This window comes from Bos taurus, chromosome 4 (assembly GCF_002263795.3).
Source record: "Bos taurus isolate L1 Dominette 01449 registration number 42190680 breed Hereford chromosome 4, ARS-UCD2.0, whole genome shotgun sequence".
NCBI classification, from domain to species: Eukaryota; Metazoa; Chordata; class Mammalia; order Artiodactyla; family Bovidae; genus Bos; species Bos taurus.
The window spans coordinates 62,304,520-62,315,156 of record NC_037331.1 but is presented as its reverse complement, the minus strand read 5'-3'; positions in this window follow the sequence as shown (position 1 = coordinate 62,315,156).

The following is a 10,637-nucleotide window of genomic DNA, read 5'->3' as shown; positions in this document are numbered from 1 at the left end:
TAAAGTGAGAACGTTTGGAATTGACTTGGAACAATTTCATATGGCTAGTCACACTGTCGGAGAAGGCAATGGCACCCCACTCCAGTACTCTTGCCTGGAAAATCCCATGGGCAGAGGAGCCTGGTAGGCTGCAGTCCATGGGGTCGCTAAGAGTTGGACACGACTGAGCGACTTCACTTTCACTTTTCACATTCATGCATTGGAGAAGGAAACAGCAACCCACTCCAGTGTTCTTGCCTGGAGAATCCCAGGGACAGGGGAGCCTGGTGGGCTGCCGTCTATGGGGTCACAGAGAGTCGGACACGACTGAAGCGACTTAGCAGCAGTCACACTGTATGTCAGCTGTTCTCATCAACTCCCATGCTTTAATGAGTCTCATATTAAGTTCTGTCAGTTCCGTATGAGTAACAGAGCTGATATGTATGTCTGCAAACTGCCTAGCCAGGTCAGGAGAGAGGGACCAGCTTTTACAGCTGAAGACATGAGGTTAAGGCTGGCATGTGACTCATACCAGATCACCTAGCTCACCCGTATGCTGCTGGAACTTCCACAGACCACTTGCTTCCCTGAACCAGGCTGCTTCTTCAAAAAGAAAAAAAAAAGAAAATGACACAAAACAAGAAAAATGTGTTACAACAGAAAAAATTCTTTTTGCTCCCCACGGTATCCCCTGAGGATGGGGGGAGTTGCTTCTCTTCCTTCATTTAATTATCAATTCATTTGAAAATGTTATTTAACAATTCTAATGAGTGTCATTCAACTGATTACGAAGATGCGTTAATTTTCCTCTCTAACTGAGAAGGCTCAAAGTAAGCTCCCCACACAGAATTCTAGGACTCAAATTCCCATCTGCTACTTTTACCTCTGGGAGATTTATGCCCCATGGAGATGAGAGCTTTCTGCTGCTTTTTAGGAACATGATTGGTTTCTTCTGAGACCTGGCCTGGGGTGCCAACAAAGAGGAGAGGTAGTAGCTTGGCCACTTTAGGCAAAGGACCCTGTTCTGTTTGTCCTAAGAAGCAAGGGAAAACACGAAGAAAAGATTTCAACTGATACAGATATGCTTCTAGTGTTAGTAGCTCAACTGTGTCCAACTCCCTGGATTATAGCCCGCCAGGCTCCTCTGTACATGGGACTCTCTAGACAAGAATACTGAAATGGATTGGCATTTCCTTCTCCAGGGGATCTTTTCAACCCAGGGATTGAACCCAATGCTTCTGATAGTTTAAAGAAGCTACCTTGAAGACTGGATGGGAGGGAAGTCTGGGGGGGAATGGATACCTGTATATGTATGGCTGAATCCTTTTGCTGTCCACCCAAAACTATGATAGCATTGTTAATCAACTGTGCTCCAATATAAAATAAAAAGTACTTTTTTAAAAAAGAAGCTGCCTCGAGGGGGGGTGTTTGTTCTTATTTGTTTGTTTATATTATTTTTTACATTTCCCTATAAATATTCAGGAAATTTGTTTACCCTAATATTTTCATAGCATCCCTGGGGGTATCCCAAGGGAATGCTTCCATTCATATCAGTGACAAGGTCCATATTAGCTGCTCAAGCAGTGGGTAAGGGATTCCACAAAGGCCCTCCACAACTGTACACACTTATCGCTGGACCTGTGACGATGTTCCATTACATAACAAAAGGGATTTTGCAAGTGTAGTTAAGGTTATAAATCATAAGATAGGGAGATTACAATGCATTATCCAGATCAGATCAGATTAGTCGCTCAGTCGTGTCCAACTCTTTGCAACCCCATGAATCACAGCACGCCAGGCCTCCCTGTCCATCACCAACTCCCGGAATTCACCCAGACCCATGTCCATCGAGTCAGTGATGCCATCCAGCCATCTCATCCTCTGTCGTCCCCTTCTCCTCCTGCCCCCAATCCATCCCAGCATCAGAGTCTTTTCCAATGAGTCAACTCTTCGCATGAGGTGGCCAAAGTACTGGAGTTTCAGCTTTAGCGTCATTCCTTCCAAAGAAATCCCAGGGCTGATCTCCTTCAGAACGGACTGGTTGGATCTCCTTGCAGTCCAAGGGACTCTCAAGAGTCTTCTCCAACACCACAGTTCAAGAGCATCAATTCTTTGGCGCTCAGCCTTCTTCACAGTCCAACTCTCCCATCCATACACGATCACAGGAAAAACCATAGCCTTGACTAGACGAACCTTGGTTGGCAAAGTAATGTCTCCGCTTTTGAATATGCTATCCAGGTTGGTCATAACTTTCCTTCCAAGGAGTAAGCGTCTTTTAATTTCATGGCTGCAGTCACCATCTGCAGTGATTTTGGAGCCCAGAAAAATAAAGTCTGACACTGTTTCCACTGTTTCCCCATCTATTTCCCATGAAGTGGTGGGACCGGATGCCATGATCATTGTTTTCTGAATGTTGAGCTTTAAGCCAACTTTTTCACTCTCCACTTTCACCTTCATCAAGTGGCTTTTTAGTTCCTCTTCACTTTCTGCCATAAGGGTGGTGTCATCTGTATATCTGAGGTTATTGATATTTCTCCTGGCAATCTTGATTTCAGCTTGTGTTTCTTCCAGTCCAGCGTTTCTCATGATGTACTCTGCATATAAGTTAAATAAACAGGGTGACAATATACAGCCTTGACGTACTCCTTTTCCTATTTGGAACCAGTGTGTTGTTCCATGTCCAGTTCTAACTGTTGCTTCCTGACCTGCATACAAATTTCTCAAGAGGCAGGTCAGGTAGTCTGGTATTCCCATCTCTTTCAGAATTTTCCACAGTTTCTTGTGATCCACACAGTCAAAGGCTTTAGCATAGTCAATAAAGCAGAAATAGATGTTTTTCTGGAACTCTCTTGCTTTTTCCATGATCCAGCAGATGTTGGCAATTTGATCTCTGGTTCTTCTGCCTTTCCTAAAACCAGCTTGAACATCAGGAAGTTCACGGTTCACATACCAATCCAATCATGTGATGCCTTAAAAGCAGAGAGAATGCTCCAGCTGGAGTCAGAAAGTTGTGGCAGAAGGGAAGTGGGAGAGATCTGAAGCTTTAGAGGGCCTAACTTGCCATTCCTGGAGGGCCCACATGGAGAATATGAGAAGGAGCTCAGGTAGCTTCTAGGAGCAAAGACTTGTCCCCAGCTGACAGTCAACAAGGAAATGGAGACTTCAGGCTCACAACCATAAGGAAGTGAATTCATCCAGCAGCCTGAATGAGCCAGGATGCAGATTGAGTCTCAGGGTAGGAACACAGTTTTTCCAACTCCCCAGTTCCAGCCTTCAAAGACCCAAAGCTGAGGGCTCAGCTGAACCACTCTGTGCCCAAACCACCAGCCTACACAACTGTAAAACAATACACTGGTGTTGCTTTAAGCTACTTAATTTGTAGTCACTTGTTACAACAGTGATAGAAAACTCATATTGAACCTGGATCAGGTCAGGGTCAGAAAGCGACTCCTAAGGAAATGCAGAATTTGAGTCACCACCAAGGGTTGCCCCTCAGAGGCTATGGTGGGTGGAGCAGCACACAGCAGCAGCAGCAGCAGCAGGAACACACCCGTCATCATGAGACAAAACTCAAGAGCAGAGGGATTTGCACAATAACGCTCCTCTTACAGATGCTGATGGCTACAGCCAGAACTGTGACACCTCTGACACCAAGGATGAAGCATGGAAAAATGGGGAGGTGGCATGCTAGCCCATAGGACTCAGCCAAAGGTCTGTATTTTGTGCAGAGGTGGCCAGGGAAGCATATGTTACTGCCAAGAATAATATAGTTAATCAGCAAAGATTGATATGATGTGTCCACATCGTCACTAACAAACAAAGTTGGCTTTTCTAGTATTTCTTGCTCCTGCCCATATTTGGTGAATATCTTATTTAGCACTTTGCTCCACTCCTTGATACCCACTTCAAGGGATAAAAGACAAGTGTCCCAGTGATCAGAGAAATTAACCTCAAGGAGATCTGGGATTTCAGACACATTTAGACTTGATTCTAATATCGGAGCTCACATGTCTCCGTTAAAATTTACTGTCTGCCTTCACCCTGATATGTAATTTATGATAAAGCTGTCTCCTGCTCTCTCTGTACCTACCTCTTCCCCTGGTCCACAGTCTGAGAGCATCATAACTTAATATTCTTATTTTATTCTATAAGGAACACCATCACCAGTACTTATAGGAAAGGAAAAAAAGAGAGCTCCATGATCTGGCTCCTGTCGATCCTGATCTGCTCTGCGGGTGGGAGAGAGGGCATGCTGAGTCATGACTTCATTCTTCCTGTGTATCGTTTTCGGTCTGAAATGTAATTCTATCTTCCTCGTCTAATTTCTACTCATTCTTCAGAATTTAACTCAAGGAAAAAAGAGAAAATTATAAAACTGAACATGAGTGGAAACAAATGAACTTAAATACATATACACATATGTGATTTTCAAAAGATGAAAATATCATGGGGAAATGAAGAATGGAAACTTAGTTTTGTTTTGTTTTGGCTTCCATAATGTTTTTTTTTTCTGTTTTTTTTTTTAATTTTTATTTTACTTTACAATATTGTATTGGTTTTGCCATACATCAACATGCATCCGCCATGGGTGTACATGTGTTCCCCATCCTGAACCCCCCTCCCACCTCCCTCCCCATACCATCCCTCTGGGTCATCCCAGTGCACTAGCCCCAAACCTCCTGTATCCTGCATCGAACCTGGACTGGCGATTCGTTTCTTATATGATATTATACATGTTTCAATGCCATTCTCCCAAATCATTCCCCCCTCCCTCTCCCACAGAGTCCAAAAGACTGTTCTATACATCTGTGTCTCTTTTGCTGTCTCGCATACAGGGTTGTCGTTACCATCTTTCTAAATTCCATATATATGTGTTAGTATACTGTATTGGTATTTTTCTTTCTGGCTTACTTCACTCTGTATAATAGGCTCCAGTTTCATCCACCTTGTTAGAACTGATTCAAATATATTCTTTTTAATGGCTGAGTAATACTCCATCGTGTATATGTACATAGCTTTCTTATCCATTCATCTGCTGATGGACATCTAGGTTGCTTCCATGTCCTGGCTATTATAAACAGTGCTGCGATGAACATTGGGGTACACGTGTGTCTTTCAATTCTGGCACAAAGACAGAAATATAGATCAATGGAACAAAATAGAAAGCCCAGAGATAAACCCACACACCTATGGACACCCTACCTTTGACAAAGGAGGCAAGAATATACAATGGAGAAAAGACAATCTCTTTAACAAGTGGTGCTGGGAAAACTGGTCAACCACTTGTAAAAGAATGAGACTAGAACACTTTCTAACACCATACACTAAAATAAACTCAAAATGGGTTAAAGATCTAAACATAAGACCAGAAACTATAAAACTCCTAGAGGAGAACACAGGCAAAACACTCTCCGACATGCATCACAGCAGGATCCTCTATGACCCACCTTCCAGAATAATGGAAATAAAAGCAAAAATAAACAAATGGGATCTAATTAAAATTAAAAGCTTCTGCACAACAAAAGAAACTATAAGTAAGGTGAAAAGACAGCCTTCAGAATGGGAGAAAATAATAGCAAATGAAGCAACGGACAAACAACTAATCTCAAAAATATACAAGCAACTCCTACAGCTCAACTCCAGAAAAATAAATGACCCAATCAAAAAATGGGCCAAAGAACTAAATAGACATTTCTTCAAAGAAGACATACAGATGGCTAACAAACACATGAAAAGATGCTCAACATCACTCATTATCAGAGAAATGCACATCAAAACCACAATGAAGTACCATTTCACGCCAGTCAGAATGGCTGCGATCCAAAAGTCTACAAGCAATAAATGCTAGAGAGGGTGTGGAGAAAAGGGAACCCTCTTACACTGTTGGTGGGAATGCAAACTAGTACAGCCACTATGGAGAACAGTGTGGAGATTCCTTAAAAACCTGGAAATAGAACTGCCATACGACCCAGCAATCCCACTCACTGCTGGGCATACACACCAAGGAAACCAGAATTGGAGACTTAGTTTTAAAGAAAGTAAGACTCTATAGTCAAGTTCAACATATCAACTTTGACTGGAACCTGGTTAAAAGTAAACAGTAACAAAAGATTTGGGGCCAACTGCATACATTTAAGTACACGGAATATTAGATAATATTAGGGAACTATTATGGTTGGATGGCATCACAGACTCGATGGACATGAGTTTGTGCACGTTTCTGTAGTTGGTGATGGACAAGGAAGCCTGGCGTGCTGCAGCCCATGGGGTCACAAAGAGTCAGACACAACTGAGTAACTGAACTGAACTGAGGAAACTATTAGTTTTCTTAAGTGTGACAAATGTAGCTAAATGGAAGAGTGTCCTACTCTGAGGCACTGCATGAAGAAGTATTTAGCAGTGAGATTTCAAAACTGGAATATACTTTCAAATAATTCAGCAATAACAACATATATGTGTATAAAATGAGAAATATGAGCTTCCCAGGTGGTGTAATGGTAAAGAATCTGCCTACCAATGCAGGATTTGCAAGAGACATGGGTTGATCCATGGATCAGGAAGATTCCCTGGAGTAGGAAACGGCAATCCACCCCAGTATTCTTGCCTCAAAAATTCCATGGACAGAGGAGCCTGGTGGGCTACAGTCCATGAGGTCACAATGAGTTGGACACGACTGGGCAAGTAAGCAGACCGAGCGAGTACACACACACGCGCGCGAGAAAGAGAGGAGAGCAAGTGTGATTAAAAATACAAGCAATTTTTAACCTACTTGTAGTTGTACCATCCTTTCAAATGTTCTCCATGGTTGGAATGTTTTACAATAACACATTAGGGGAAAATAAAGAATTTAGGATATAGTATTGAAGTCCATGGGGTTAAAGTTTATATAAAGTTCAAGATAACCAATGTTTGAGAAAAGGTTTAGAACAAAGGTGGGGATGGTGACGGGAAACATTTGAAAAGGTGCTGACCTTGTACAGTAGGGATAGAAGTCAGAATAGAGAGGGTTTGGAAAGGAGCAATGTAGCCTGAGAAGCTCACTCACTCCGGAGAGTCAGAAGCAGAAAAAAGGAAATAAGTTGAATAGCTTAATCAAGTACCGGATCATTGATTTTTAGCAGAAAAGACAATATCGCAGTAATATTAAAGGGCCCTTGAAAGCAATAATGATAATAAACCATCCATCATTCTGCACTCCTGTTTATTAATATTGCCATGCTTGCTATTTTGTAGTCAAGTTTAACTATGTATTATGTCAAGTATTTTCCATATCGGTAAAAGTGCATTCAAATTGCTTCATGTTTCATTATGCTTTATGTACCATGGTTCATTAAACCATAAACATTTAGGTCTCTGCCTCCTCATTTTTTTCCTTATATAAGTGGTACTGCAAAGTATATATTTGTGTATATTCACCTTCTAGTAGATTATTTCTAACCCCCAGTGTGGCTATATGTGGAATAAGAAAGCAAGTGAAGTTAAATGAAGTCATAAGAGCAGAGCTGCAACCCCACAGTTGAACACTTAGAACACTTTTCTAAGTGTTCTTAGAAAAGAAACATCAAAGAGCTCATCTTCTGCCTCACTCTCTCATTCTCTCTGTCTGTCTCTCTCTCTCTACACATACTAAAAGCCATACAAAAAGACACCCATCTACAAGCAAGGAAGAGAACCCTCAACAAAAACCAAATTTGTGTGCAATTTAACAATGGACACCCAGCCTCTCGAATTATGAGGAAATAAATACCTGTTGTTTAAGCCATCCAGTCTGTGGAATTTTGTTACGGCCACCTACACAGACAAATATGTCATGCCATAAAAGTTTCAGTTCTCAAATTAACCTATAAATTGAAATCATTTCAATCAAAATGTCAATTTTTTTGAAAACTTAACTTTGGTGCCCCTACAAGCCCCTTAAAATTTAATTTGAGAAACATTCTTTTTCCCTCAAATAAATAGGAAGAAAAATACATGCTATACTAGCATGCACTAACATGTAAACTACATGCTTATAGTAAAAGAAAGGCTGGCAGGTGGTAAGTATTCATAAAATGTTAATTATTATTTCCATCACCCTCCTGATCATTATTACTCACTTTAGGAATATTATAAATGTTTTAACCTGTATTGAGGGAGATTGGGCAAAATTTGGTTTTTAAAAAGCCATAAAAATGTAGACTAAAGGGCAAAGATGTTTACAGTAGTTTTGTTTATAATGGTATGAAACTGAAGCATTCCAAGTGTTAAATAATGAAGTGATATTAAATTACAAATGTTTTATAGCATAAGCACAAAAAGGAAAATGTTTCAGCAGTGGAGTCACTGCCAGTCACCGTGCAATCAGGAAATTGGTTATACAGGTGACAGAAAAACTGAGGAGGCAAAAGGGATGATGAGGCAGCACAGCGTTTAACAAGAGCAGGAAGCTGCTCAAACCCCCACACCTGGACTAATGATGGGAAAGAAGCGGTGTCACTGGAACCGAAGCTGAAAACTTCCTGTGGAAGGTATGGTCCCAGGGGGAACCACAGCAAGGTTCCAGAGGAGTCAGGGGCTATAGAGGAAAGGGCTGTCCCATTCTTGCCGGAACCAAGGAAGAGACTCATGGCTGTCAAAAATAACACTCGATGCAAAGAGAAAGACAGAAAAATATCCTGGCTTTTGCTTTTCAGTCTTCCACCAGTTCCTATTTTTGGTGAATCTACCTGCAAATTACTGAGGCAATGACATCTGGGATATGTAATTCCCTGCAATTCAGAAAAAGCTAGGAAAAGATGGGGAATGAATCCAAGAGGAAACAGGAAATAAGCCAATATAACTATTCTGTGATACTGGTGAGGAAAACATATCATGATATATTTTAAGGAAAGAAATGGGCTATATACATTTGTATATTTCCAAACAGGCATATAGATACATACATAAATACTTAAGCATAGAAAAAATCTAGAGAACCACATCAAGATATTAATGTTATCATTGTCTGGATGATACTATTTTTGGCTGCTCTGTATTGTCTAGTTATTCTCAAGTAAATATATAGCAGTAATGACTTAAAATAATAAAAGGATAATTGTGTTTCTGTGTTTAAGAGCAATTAGATTATTGGCTCCTTGAATGTTGGATACAAAGATGAACTATCTTTATCATGTTTAGAGCCTTTATATTAGAGGAAAAAAGGGCTAAATTCATCTACCAAAATGAAATACACAACTGCGTCTCTCTTGACATTGACCATCAGAAAAAATACTCAATGTATTTTTACTGCCACTTGCCCTTTTCTACCTCCACATACAATTGAGATAATAAGGTATGTTACACCTGATTCCTTTTTATCTCTTTCAACAATACATTATGAATCATCTCCTTTAAGAATTCCTTTCACATTTGTTTCTTTTATTACCAAGCTAACCTCTATAATTCAGATAGTTCCATTTTATGGTTCTCATAGTTAGTAACATTTATTTTATGGCATGCATTCTCTCTCCCTCAGATTTTAATTTTGTTTCTCTTCCCTTTTGAAACACCATCCATATTATTTGAATAGTATTAGAATGTAGATCTTGTTTGGGAGGATAATTCTGATGCCAACCTGAAACAGTAAAATAAGAACTCCTTACTTCTCCACCAAAAACCAGTTATCCTTCCTTTAGGCTTTTCTCAGTCAGTATCCAGTCTGAAGGTAGCACTCATACCAATTATTTTACAAAAATACTTTAATATAAAGTAAGCTAATTAGGTTTTGTAGAACTGAACATGCAAATAAGGGAATCTGAGGGACTATACAGGTTGTAACTGCAAGTATTAGCAACTATCCTTAGGGTTGGGAGGACAAAGAGAAGGAATTGGGATTACTAAAATGTAGATGCTTGTAAGAGGAGTCCGGATGCAGACCTCTGGGGAGAGAGCACCGCCTGCTTGGTACAGCCTTATGGAAAGCTTCCTGAGGAGCTGGGCCCTGGCCGGCTGGCCCCGTTATCCCTGAAGGGATACATGAGGCTAATTTTAGCAACAAACAGGATAGCGACTGCTACTCCCAGGGTAAACTTCCACTGCAGTAGTGTTGCTGAGAGCAAAAGGAAACAGACTTGAAGAAGCTGTCCCTTCTCATCCTTCCAGCCGGCCACCCTCCCTCTAGCTCCCCCTTTTGGCAGAGGTAACAAGTAGCAGGCTGACAAAACAAATAGGGTTTGCAGAGACCTAATCAGAAGCTGAGTCCAGAAGAGTGTTCTGAAGCTGAGAGATATCAGCAGAGGTCCATTGTCACACACACCCCTGTCCAGAATGTCAGCAAATAACAGGACGCTATGCCTATTTCTGAGAGTAAAAGCAGGACTGGGGACCAAAGCAGAATAAAATAGGCTTGTAATAAAAAATGGGGGAGTTATTTAACTTCATTACTAAAATAGAAAGACAGAACCATCTTCCCCCAGCTCAGTCAGTGCTCAAGAGGAACAAGCTTTGTGCTTCCTGATGCTGAGAGGCCCTCGTACCTTGTTATGTTTATTCAGCTCTCTGCACCTCCTGGTATTTTCTATCTCATTTCCTATTCTTCAGTTCAGTTCAGTCACTCAGTTGTGTCCGACTCTTTGCGATCCCATGAATTGCAGCACTCCAGGCCTCCCTGTCCATCACCAATTCCCGGAGTTCACCCAAAC